Source organism: Oryctolagus cuniculus, chromosome 1, assembly GCF_964237555.1.
Source record: "Oryctolagus cuniculus chromosome 1, mOryCun1.1, whole genome shotgun sequence".
NCBI classification, from domain to species: domain Eukaryota; kingdom Metazoa; phylum Chordata; class Mammalia; order Lagomorpha; family Leporidae; genus Oryctolagus; species Oryctolagus cuniculus.
Genome location: NC_091432.1, coordinates 229,870,616 through 229,880,382, shown reverse-complemented (window position 1 = coordinate 229,880,382; position 9,767 = coordinate 229,870,616). Strand labels below are relative to the sequence as shown.

Sequence of the window (9,767 nt, the reverse complement as noted above, 5' to 3'; positions counted from 1 at the left end):
CAGATCCTTTTTATTGGATGGCGTAGTGTTGTGTCCGACGCATGCACACCCGCTTGTCTACTTTAAATCAGGTCCAGAGTACCTTGCAACTCCTAACATGATGTAAGTGCCACAGCAATAGCTTCACACGGTCTTATTTGGGGAATAACAGCGAGGGCGAAGTCTGTTCTCGCTCAGCGCGGAGGCAACTTTCTCCTCAAACATCGTGCACCTGCGGCTGGCTGATTCCGCGGACTCCACCCCCGACTCTCCCCTCCCTGCCCGGTGACTCTTGGTTTCTTCCCCCTTCCCTACTGCTCAGCCTCCTTGGCTGGTGCCCCTCCCAAGCCCAGCACAAATATCTGGAAGTGGTACTCGGCAGACCTCAGGGGAGACATCACCGTGGTGACGACAGTGACGGGGCGCCGGGACTATCGGCCGCGGAGGTCTAGGGCGATGAGATCACAGTGCTGGAGGAAGAGGCGGGGCCCCAGGCCTCCGTCACCAGGCTATGGCCTTGGCCCTAAGACTGTGGGATGCTGGGAAAAGGTTCTGTGGGTTGGGAAGCAGGGAGGAGCTGTTCGTCCCACCCATGGAGCCCCGGCTCATCAATGCTGCAAACAGGCCGTCTTTTAGGGGGATCCCCTTCTCGTCACATCAGTGAGAGCAGCTGAGAAAGGACCCCCATTGGGGGGAGGCTCGAGCTGCAGGGCCAGCACCCGTAGCGGCAGCTGTGCCCCGGGCCGGGCACTCCCAGGACATGTGCTGCAGGTGCAGGTGGGTGCCAGGCTCCAGCCCCCTCCCCTCATCCTCTGATGAGGATCCTGTCCAGGGATGCAGGGGACCGGCATTTCCACCAGGTGGGGGGCTCGGAGACAAAAAAAAGCATGTTGTTTTTATTAACTGATGCCTTTCGCTAAGCCATCTAGCCTGTCGGATGCTCCATCGTCTAACCTGTGAAGTGGGAATACTAATATTAGGATGTTAATATTAATATGGGGATAGGCGCTCCCTGCACAGGGCCTGACAAGCGGCAAGAACCGAATCCTCTGAGCCGGCTATTATCGCTCTTATTGGTTGCCCGGAAGCCTGCAGGAATGGGGTCCCAAGAACAGACAGGAAAGCCAGCGAGGGCCCGCAGGTCTGTGGGCTCGGCTGAAGCCACGCCCTCCTCTACCCGCAGGCCGGGGGCGGAGAGCCCCCTCCCCGGCTGTGTGGGAACTCTGCTCCTTTTCCGCTGTCACCGATGCCTATATTAAGAACAGTAAATGCCAGCGCAGACGCGTTAGCTGCTCACGTGCGGAGAAAGGCAGGTGGGGCGCAGGTGTGTCGGAGGAAAGAGAGAAGTCAGGTCGTAGAGAAAAGCAAGGAGGCGGTGGAGAGGCAGGGGACGGAGAAACACGAGAGGAAATTAATTAGGGCCCGCAGGAGCAGGAGGAAGCAGGACATGGAGGAAGGGGCGGGACGCACTGGGGTGCGATCGCGGAGGAACCCCGGGCTCCCAGAGTCGGGAGGAGACTGCTCCCAGCCTCTGCTTCAACCCCCACCCCCCGCAAAGATTCCCACTTGAACAGGGGGTGGGGGTGGCGCGAAGAGCTCCCCCCGGCCCCCGAAGCAGACTGTCTGCGAGGGTGGCTGTCAAAGCAAGGCCCGTTGCTAAGGGAACCGCCTGGGAAGAGCTGGGAAGAGAAGACGCAGTCACGCAGTCACCCCACCTCCCGGCCGCCGCCGCCACGGGGGGCCCCTCAGTGTCTAGGCTGCTTCCTCCCTGGAGGCCGAGACCCTGCTCTGACTGCATGGGGTGGGCTGCTCCTCAGCAGGGCAGCGCTGGGCTGGGGACTGTGTGTCCATTAGGGACACCCAAGGGGAGCGTGGGTGAAGGGCTCTGGAGCAGAGGGGCTGGGGGGAGGGGTGCGGCTGACAGTAGCGCCCTCCTGGCACTGGGCAAGCTGGTGCCATCCAGGTAAGGGGGTAATGAGAGCACCTGCCTGGGCACAGGCCGTGGCTCGGAAAACAGTTGCTGTCCCTGCTCCCACCCTGCCCACCTGTGAGCTCCAACTCCACACATCCAGGCTGCCCGAACCTGGAAAGCCAAGCTGAGTCGTGGTTCTCAGCCCATCGGGTGATTTTCCCAAAGGTGTGGCAGGATCAGAACCAAGTATTCCTGGTTGCCTTCAAGACTGGGACCTCCTGGGGGACTGCAGACGGTGGCTGTGACGTGTGGGCACACTGGTCTGAGAAATGCAGTTATTGAGAAGGTCCAGGGTGGGGGTCTCTCCGACCCTCTGCGTGATTGTGGGAAAGCCCCAGGCCCTGGACAACAGGAAGTCAGGCAGATGGAAAGAAGTGGGGATAGCCCACTTCCACCACTGCCTGGCCGTGGGACACGTTACTCAGCCGCTCTGAGCCTCAGTTGCTTGATCTATAATATGGGGAGGAAAAGTTTCTCATGGGTTTGTGTGAGGAGGTGGGTAACCATGCGCAGAAAGTGCTGGGCACGGAACTTGGCTCATTGCTGGTGTTAAGGAGTCTGATGGGAGAGACGGACACGTCTAAGATGGTGACAGCGTGGCGGCGCAGTCAGTGGGAGTGCCCAGGGCAGGGGAGGGTGACATGCCTTGTTCCACGAGTCCCAAACAAAGGGAGCAGTGACAAGAGCTTCCATCCATTTCCCCAGGGCAGGTGCACAGGTATTCCAGGTGGGCTCAGGGGACAGGTGCAGAAAGGCTGTTGCTACGTAACAAGTCACCCCAAAACACCCCAAAACCCAGCTGCTGATATTGCTTAAAAGAGGAGGTTCCTGTTTCCATTGTTCAGGTCTTCTGGTCCCAGCTGGGGTCACTCATGGCTTTACGGCAGGTGGACCGTTGGCTCGGCAGCCCAGCCTCCCTTGAGCAGGTTCTCTCATGGGTTTGGGGCCTGGCTGGCTGCAGGCAGGTCTAGGAATCCTTGGTTGGGGCAACAGGGCTCTCCGGCAGTGGTTTCTCCTCTTGTACAAGCTAGCTTGAACTTGTCCTTGTCAAAGCACAGTCACATGGCTTTTCTATCACATTCTACCGCAAGTCACAGTTGTAATTCCATCAGATTCTGTCGTAAGAGACAGGGCTGGTCCAGGTTCAAGGGATGGGGAACTAGACTGCCCACTCTGAGGATCAAGGACAAGGGACAGACAGTGGCGGCTTTTGCAACCCACCTACCACCGGGCCATTCAGATCATGAACTCAACTCTCATTCCGCCTCATCTATGACTGCTGTGTGAGCTTGGGGAGTGACCTCCTGTCTCTGAGTCTCAGTGTCCTCAGCAGGAAATGGCCAAGGCTGTTCCTCCTCCCCAAGTGTTTGTGATGATTCAGAGCCACCAGGCACTTGGAGTCCCTAGCGTGGAGCCTGGGACCTGGCTGGGGTGGGGCGGGGGCAGCAAGCCTGGATTCCCACTCTGTCCCTGAAGGCTGGGGACTGTGTCTGCATGGGTGGTGGATGAGGATCCACGGCTGGCTCCCCACTGTGGGGGAAAAGGCTGGGCGCAGTGGGGGGTCCCTTCCTCCCCTTCCGCCCACCCTTCATCCTGCCCCCCCAGCCCTCCTGCTGAGGTCTCCAGCACCGGGGGTCCTAAGGATAGTTAAGTCTCAAACTATGTGTTCATAATAAAATTTGCTTGCTTCTCCCAGGCATCCAATTTGCTCTCCATCCAAAGAGCAGAATTGGGTGCCGGCTTCCGAGGCTGTTTTAATCTCTGCCACGGAATGCTTCTGGCAGGGTTTTTCAACTGGAAAATAGGAAATGAGTTAGAAACAATGGAGGAACGTGAATAATCTCACTTAAGATGTTTGATCTTGAGATGAGATGAAGTTGAAATCGATTTCCCGGTTCACAGCCAGACAGCAGTGGGCGGGAGGGGAGAGGGCTGGGGGAGGTGGGACATCTGGGCCGGCCTAGGTCCAGCCACCTCTGGCCTGGGCAAGGTCCCTCCCACCACCTGGCCCAAGGAACACCCCCGACCCCAAGACTCTGCAAAACTCTGGCAAATTGCACAGTAGGTGGGAGACAGCCCGAGTCAACACCTCAGAGGTGGACATGGCCAAAGCTTCTTGTACTCACATCTCATGTTAACGGTTGGCAGAACGACCCATGCGTCTGCTTAACAGACATTGCTGTGCACCTACTATGTGCCGCCCTGGCTTGTCTTAGTCCCTGGGCCTCCAGACCTGAAGAAAACACACTGCCCATCCTCTAGGGACTCCCAAGAGCTGACTGGAGCCAGGAAGGTGCATCAGGATTGATGTTTACAGGGGGCCTACTGTGTGCAGGCTAAAGCGCCTGCATCCCTAGCCCTACTGCGTCTTCACAGAACCTGTGAGCTTGGGATTCTTGGGCCCCCTTTTGGAGTGGGAAAATGGGCCCAGAGACAAGAGTGCCTGCATCGTCCGAGGCTGGCTGCAGAGGCTGTGTCCTGGGCCCTGTGCAGGAAGGCGGGCTCCTCCCGGGTGGGGGGCGAAACAGATAGAGCTGAGAGCAGTGAGGAGGTGCAGTCAGTCTGGACCCGGCAAAGCAGGTTCCCTGTAGCACCCCTACTCCCGCTCAGCTCAGTCAACAGGGAGAACGAACCCTGGACTTGGGCTAGGAGACGGTGTGGCAAGGGGACGGGTTACCTGCCCCTGATCTCACAGGCACACGGACCTAGTCAGATGCACACACAGAGAAGCACAGGCACACAGCTCCCACCACCTTGACAAAAGCACCTACACACTCACCGCCCCGTCCCCAGCACTGTTCCTGGCTCCCAGGGACACCCTGTAAATATCGATATATCCATGCCCAAGCAAGCACACAGCTCGGCATAGGCCCATGTAGGGCCCCCGGGAGGGCGGCTCCTCAGAGAGTGGAGGAGGGGGCTGCAGTGGCGGACCTGGGAGAGCGGGCGGGCTGAGCCTGGGAGGGGCCCCCACCTCCTTGTCTCTGCTCCTCACCCTGGCTGGGCTCACAGACCCAGCCTTGCCCAGACCTCTGTCTAGCCTTCTGCTCTCAGCAGGGTGGCTCCCAAGCCACCTCCCTCCCCCCACCCCAAAAGCCTCCACCGGGGCGGGGCCTCCAGCGGGGTGTCCTGGGGTGGGGGCTGGTGCACTATTGATTTGCCCAAGAAGGAAAAGAGCTGCAGCCATGGGTCCAGGTAGCTTATTTTGTGCACCGATGACATTCAGGTACCAGTGAAAAATTATACCAATTATGAAATCAGCCATTATTACTTCAAAGTGCAATCAGTTGTCACCGCGCAGAGAGCTCGCGCGGCGCGTTATTAGTCGGGCTGTGTGCACAGGGAAAGTGCTGAGAGGGGAGACTTTAACCAAAGGGCAAATGCATGAAATTTACTTAGAAATAGCGATTTATCACCCCTGGGTTTCCTACTGCTCAAATCCAGGCAGACACTTGCTGGCAGGAGACAGGCTCCGTGGCGGCCCCTGCCTCCTGCCGCTCCCACCCTGACAGGAAATGAAAAATTGAGAAGTCGTTGTAACAGCTTAAAGATGCATTATCCTTTTTGATGTGCAATTTGAGTTTCAGATGCAAAGGCAGATGGAATCATGGCACCCACGCCAGAAGGAGTGCCGAGAACCACCTTTCGGAGCGTGGGCTGGGGGCCCCTCCACGCCACGGGGTCCCAGGAGCTCGGATCCAGATCAGGGAGGGAGAGGGAGAGAGGCAGGGTGGGCTGGGGCCAAGGGGCTGGTGGGGAGAAGGGGGTGTGGAGGGGAGAGGAAGACGCAGAGACACGCAGAGAGTGGAGAATAAAGGGACGCAGAACGATGGGGCTGGGGCATGACACAGTGAGGGAGAGCAGAGAACAGGAGGGAAGAGCGAATGGGAGCTGCAGAAACCCGCCTGGGAAGACAGGTGTGTGCGTGTGCCCGAGAGTGTGCACTCCCGTCTGCGAGAGTGAAGATGATGGGGCCAGAAAAAAGTGACCGCAGCCCTTACATGCCTCCAGCACCCTCCAGCCCAAACATGGGCCACAGAGGCGAGGCCGTCAGCACCTAGAAACTATTTTAACTTTGATGCTTCTTGTGAAATGTCTTCCACAGCGCACAGGACGCTGGGGCCCCAGGACCAGCCTCCACGCCCACCACTCGCCAGACAGCCACCGGTCAGGGGTCACCTGCAGCTGAGGGCAGAGGGGAGCCCCCGCCTGAGCTGATGCAGTTAAACAGCTCAGAAGGACCATGGCTGTGTGACCCTGGGCAAGAGACGGCATCTCTCTGACCTGCTTTCCTCCTGACTTGACGGGGTGACCCCAGGGTGGTGAGAAGAGCTGACGTCCTAGGTGGGCATGCACCAGCGAGAACGAGACCATCACGGCGTCCAGAGCTCCAGCCGACCTTGCGGGGCATGGGCGCACAGCGGCCGCAGCTCTCAGGGGTCCCAACATGGACATTTGTGGTTGAGGCCCATTCACCCACCGGGCTGCTGTTTGGGGACGCCGGGTGACGTGGGGAAGGGTTCACAGCAGAGTGTCAGGGGGGATGGCGCATGCAAGTCCCCGCATCACACCCCCCTGAGAGCCAGGCAGAGGGGGCCTCAGAGAGGTGGAGCAAGTGGCAGACAGCCCTGAGGATACACCCCCCACCCCAGATATAAACTGCCCAAGGGTGAGGACTTCGTCCACCTCGCCCCTCACTCCCGCTGCGGCTGGACCCGGGTTGAGCGTGTGGCCAGAGGTGCGTGTGTTGAAAGCCTGGATCCCCGTGTGGCACTGGGAGCTGAGGCGGGGCCTTTCAGAGGCAAGGCCCACTCTCTCTCTCTCTCTGTGGCTTCCGCTTTCCAGGTGTGATTTCTTCTACACACGCTCCCGCCATCGGCCTTGGAGCCCTCACCTGCCGGCACCGGGCTGTTTGGATTTTCAGCCTCCAAAACTGGGATTTAAATAAGCCTCTTCTCTTTATCAAGTCAGCCTGCTTTAGGTCTCTGCTGGCCCTGCTGAATGAACTCATACAACTCACACGTTTGTTGAATGAATAAATCGCCGGCCCCTCTCACATTGCGTGACCTTGGGCAAGGACCCCCAGCCCTGGGATCCTTTGCTTTATCATTAGCCCAAGAGATGCTGCGACACGGGCCATGCAGGGTGTGGCACCATCTTATGAGCCAGCAAGAAAGGAGCACAGCTCTTTGTGTCATTCTGGAAGGGAGGAAGAGGGGGGAGGGAGTGTGGTTTGCTCTAAGTGGTAGAACTAAGGAGGAGCTTCACTTTCTTGTTGTTTTGCATTAGTTGAGTCTGACCCAGCTTTATGAGCAGGAACTAGTAACCACTTCACTTCCAGATAAATCACAGAACGTACCATCGAGTCCCAGGAGGGGTCCGTCACTCCTGGGACCCTCCTCGCTGCGGCTGAGCCTGGGGACACCCATGCCTCACTTTGCCAGTCTCGGTGTGGGTGTGTACATCAGAGCTGTGAGCCACACATGGGGCGCCTAAGTCTTTGGCCCCATTCCAAGTGGTGGGGAGGACCCACTAGTCCCTCTACAGAACAGGTCTACCGGGCCGGCGCCACGGCTCACTAGGCTAATCCTCTGCCTGTGGTGCCGGCACCCCAGGTTCTAGTCCAGGTTGGGGCGCCGGATTCTGTCCCGGTTACTCCTCTTCCAGGCCAGCTCTCTGCTGTGGTCCAGGAGTGCAGTGGAGGATGGCCCAAGTGCTTGGGCCCTGCACCCGCATGGGAGACCAGGATAAGCACCTGGCTCCTGGCTTCAGATCGGTACAGCACACTGGCCATAGTGTCCACTTGGGGGGTGAACCAACAGAAAAAAGAAGACCTTTCTCTCTGTCTCTCTCTCTCTCTCTCACCGTCTAACTCTGCCTGTCAAAAAAAAAAAAACAAAAACAAAAACAAAACAAAACAAAACAAAAAAAACAGGTCTACCCCTGATTGAGCGCCCTTTCCTGCCGCCCACTCCCTCAAAGCTTGCAAAGCCGTGTGTGCAGCCCCTCTGGAGTCTGCTGCCTTCATGGAGACTGGAAGCTTCGGGCCAAAGGTCTGCTGGCCTTTGCTGTCCCCATCACTCTGTTCTTCCAACCCCTGAGCTACACATTTGAAAATCTCACAGCAAATCCCTGAGGCAATGTGTCACCCATTTTCGAGGTGAGAAAGCTGAGGCCCAGAGAGGGGACCATGCTTTGCTGCATGTGCCTTGGGAGAGAGCAGGCACACGCCAGCCCCCCGACACCCGGCTGTGCCCTTTCCTTGACACCATCTCGCTGGTAACAGATGGCAGTGAGAACACAGAACTAATCAGCTCCTCTATTGATCCCCACTTCTCCATTGAGGGGATCGATCTTCCCATTAAAAGGGGGCGGGCAGCCACCATTGGAGGGAATTGGAGACCCAGCGCAGTGAGGCGGCTGGCAACGCTGCAGGCACCGCTCTGAGCCCAGGCCACCTGCCAGGCCCGTGTGGGTTGTGGCTAGCGAGCACTGTCCAGGGAAGGTGGTCAAGGCCTGGGACCCACAGACAGTGGAGCACCCCGGTGGAGCCTCTTGCTGGCCGGGGAGAGGGTGGGCTCTGAATGTCCATTTCCATTGTGTTACAGTCGGACAGGCCTTCTGACCTTGGCTGTGTAATTCTTCTGTCCGCCCATCCGTCCATCCTCTCTTCCACTCTCAATCACTGAACTTTCTCCGAGTCTCTCCTCAGATGCCCGCAGTCCTGTCGGGGCAGGGGTGGGCAGATTGCAGTTTATCCCATTTTGTGTCTTTGTCAGTGAACTGGATGACCCATAGGGCCTGGCAGGCTGCCACCAAATAACCCGGATTTTAACTCCTCCTAGGAGTTGGTCCTTTTCCTGATGGAAGGATTGTTAATGTTAAAGAGAAGCTTGTGGAGGGCAGGGCCAGGGCTGCGTTCTTATCACTGCCCTTCAGTGCTCACACTGCCTTGCACATAGCTGGGCTTGGTACGCAGTGGACGGATGGACGGGGGTGGGCGGATTGGTGGGCGGGAGTGGGTGGGTGGATGGGCAGGTGGGAGTGGGTAGATGGATGGTTGGGTGGATGAATGGGTGGATGAAATGGGTAGGTGGACAGGTGAATGGGAGAGGATGGATGGATGAGTGAGAGTAGTCAGATGGATAAGTGGGTGGGAGTGGGTGGATGAATGGGTAGATGGATGTGTGTGGGTAGATGGGTGAGTGGGAGGGTGCATGGATATGTGGATGGACGGGTGGATAGTTGGATGAGTGGATAGATTGACTGATAGATGGGTGGGCGGGTGGGTGGTGGGTGAATGGGTGCATGCTCATGGAAGATGCCTGATTCACATGGCTCTCACCTTCACAGAGCACCTACTGTGTGCCCAGACACTAGCTCAGAGCTTTGCCAACATCATTGCTAAATTTCATCTTTTTATTTATTTATTTGAGAGGTAGAGTTATAGATAGTGAGAGGGAGAGACAGAGAGAAAGGTCTTCCTTCTATTGGTTTACTCCCCAAATGGCCACAATGGCTGCAGCTGCACCAGTCTGAAGCCAGGAGACAGGAGCTTCTTCCTGGTCTCCCATAGAGGCGCAGGGGCCCAAGCACTTGGGCCATCTTTTACTGCTTTCCCAGGCCACAGCAGAGAGCTGGATTGGAAGAGGAGCAGCCGGGACTAGAACCGGCACCGATATGGGATGCCAGCACCATAGGCGGAGGATTAACCTACTGCACCACAGCACCAGCCCCATCTAGATTTCATCTTGATGGGTGGGTGTCATGCTGACTGAGCACGCACTGTGTGCCAGGTCATGTGCTAAGGATGGGG

At 57.7% G+C, this 9,767-nt stretch overlaps 1 long non-coding RNA gene across 1 annotated transcript; it reads left to right on the top strand.

Moving 5' to 3' along the window:
• The first annotated feature begins 483 nt into the window (after positions 1–483).
• Positions 484–8,955, top strand: LOC127493128 (uncharacterized). Its single transcript, XR_007923176.2, has 3 exons — positions 484–756; positions 6,057–6,689; positions 6,797–8,955. It is a non-coding gene; the product is annotated as an uncharacterized lncRNA (long non-coding RNA).
• The last annotated feature ends 812 nt before the right edge of the window (positions 8,956–9,767 follow it).